The sequence below is a fragment of the Lepisosteus oculatus genome, unplaced genomic scaffold (genome assembly GCF_040954835.1).
Source record: "Lepisosteus oculatus isolate fLepOcu1 unplaced genomic scaffold, fLepOcu1.hap2 HAP2_SCAFFOLD_50, whole genome shotgun sequence".
In the NCBI taxonomy this organism is placed as follows: domain Eukaryota; kingdom Metazoa; phylum Chordata; class Actinopteri; order Semionotiformes; family Lepisosteidae; genus Lepisosteus; species Lepisosteus oculatus.
The window spans coordinates 1,708,521-1,710,940 of NW_027168042.1; positions in this window are offsets into that span (position 1 = coordinate 1,708,521).

Consider the following 2,420-nt stretch of genomic DNA (forward strand, 5'->3'; position numbering starts at 1 on the left):
AGTCTCAGTCCGTCGTCGCGATGAATTAGGAGCTCAGATGTAGGCTAAGTGATTGCAATTTACTTATTTAAAAGAACCACTTCAAATCAAAAGGGAGACATTTTGTAATGGTAGTTATCGTATTATACAGTATACGTAATTGTAGATATACAGTACATAAAGGGTATGAATAGGTGTGAGCTTTTACTGTATATTTAATATTTTATCTGACCCATTTGTAGAAACCGCCTACTCAGATTTAGTTAAGTGGTCTGCCACCATAAAGACAGAAAAATATAATGACACCCTGTTACATTAAATGTAAAATAAACGCCGTAACTGCGGCCATATGAAAATTTGGATAAAGATTATACAAACATCCTAAGGAGCTCTATGACATATGAGCGTCGTAATAATGGTTGGTGACCTGACGTAACAGTGTTCCCTGAATTACGTGACCTGTATTTACCCAAATACAGATATATCACATAGGGAGATGCAGTCAAACATTGCATTGCTATCGTCGTGGTGAACTATTTCTCCGCTGTTTAAAACTTGTTTGGTAAGTGTCATCAAATATGCTTGTCAATTTGTAGCGAAATCGATATACTGTATCATAATCCTTCAGCTATCTATAATGTAGTGAAACGGCTAATTAATATTGATAAATTCCCTTATTCACAGTGACTTTTGCTCAAACCCCTGTTGCATAATGGGTTAATTTTATATAAAAAAACATTTATATCATAGATATAATACAAGCTTTGAAATGAAATAGTACATTTCCAGGTTTCAGTAAAACATTTTTAAAAAAGCTCGTGACTTTAAGCATTCTGAACATTGAGAATGGTATTTGGGAAACAAATGTTTATTATAATGTTTAGGATCTTTCTCCTACTGAGTCAGCATGCAGCATTCAACACCATTAGGTTTAATATTAAAAAGTTGTGTATTTCCTGAATTGTTTTTTTTATTCTTTTCTATTAGACCATCCTAGACTGTGCAGGATATCATTTATTTGCCATTTTTGCCTTTTCCAGATACCTGGGAAACAAAGCTCATATCTCATTTGCCAATGGAGCCCAGTCCTAAGCCTGGTGCTCTGTCCCCCTCCCCGAAGGACACAGACTCGAATCGACCCGCGCCCTTAAGGCGACAGGATCTGATCTCCACGTACTGCCCGCCTCCCAAGATACAGCTTCTGAAGGACACCTTCCAAGAGAAACTGATGCAGGAAAAGGAGAAAAAAATGATCGCCATATACAATCGACGGCAGGAGGCGGCTCTACAGAAGATGAGAAAATCTTTCCAATATGTCAAATACGCTGCGGAGAAGACGACGGGGAACAGCTATCGCTTCCAAACCCAACAGGGCCCCGAGAAGAACATTGTGGGGTATGATCGGTCTTACCCCCCTGAAGCCTATGGGTAACAGGAAAGTCTCCGGCCCTGGTGAGGTTCGGGCTGTGGACCGCCCGGAAGCACAGAGTGATTCCTTGTTTGCCCCCACCCCGCCTCAGGATGGTCATGAGAGGCCCTGCGAGAGGCCAGGCAGGAGGGGCTCAAGAGTACGCAAACCTAAGGACAGGACTGTCCTCCCCATGGTGGCGACCCCTCCAGGGCAATGCCCTTCTCATGCCAATGGGAAGGAGCACTTTCAGTTGCAAGAGGAGCTACGAAAAGTGGCCGAGGCAGAGGCCGCGCTGAAGGAGGAGCATCGCCGGAGGGAGGCCAGTCTGCAGGATGTGATGCGCCGGAAGGAGGCCATGATGAAGGACGAGATTCGCCAGAAGGAGGCCATGATGCAGGCGAAGCTCTTTAGAGCTCAGGAGGAGCTGAGGATGGTTCAGAGAGAGATGGAAGACTCCAGAGAAGTGGCCGGAAGGGAAAATAGAGGACTTCTGACTCGACGGAAGACACTCCAGGCAAGGCAGAGCGAGCTTCGCCCCAGAGGACCGTGGGCCAACCACCGCTCTAAGGCCGTGCCTCTTCTGACCTGCAGAATGGAGAAGCAAAAAGCCTTCACTCCAAGGAAAGCCCTTCCTTTCAAAGGAGACAACCTTGATTATGGTTCTCCAATGGAAGACGGCGGATGCGCAGAATCGCACTTTCCCTCTGCGCTTTCCCATCAGGAGAGACGTCAAGTGAGCCCTTGCAGCCGTGGGCTAGAAGACGTCCCCTGTGGAAGGAGAAAGTACCTCAAGAAAGCAAGGCTCCCTGAAAGTGACGTGTCAGCGGCACAGGCCGCGCAGGCCCACTTCAGAAATAACACCGCATGTCTGGATGAACAAACTCTGTCAGTGGAAAACAGATATTTGTCCCCTACAAGTCTGATGTGCCCTACCGCTGAGCAATTTCCATATGAGAATAGCCAGAGTGGAAACCCTCAGCTGGTGCCCTGTGAACTGTGTCACAGGAAGTTTGCTGTAGAGAGGTTGGAG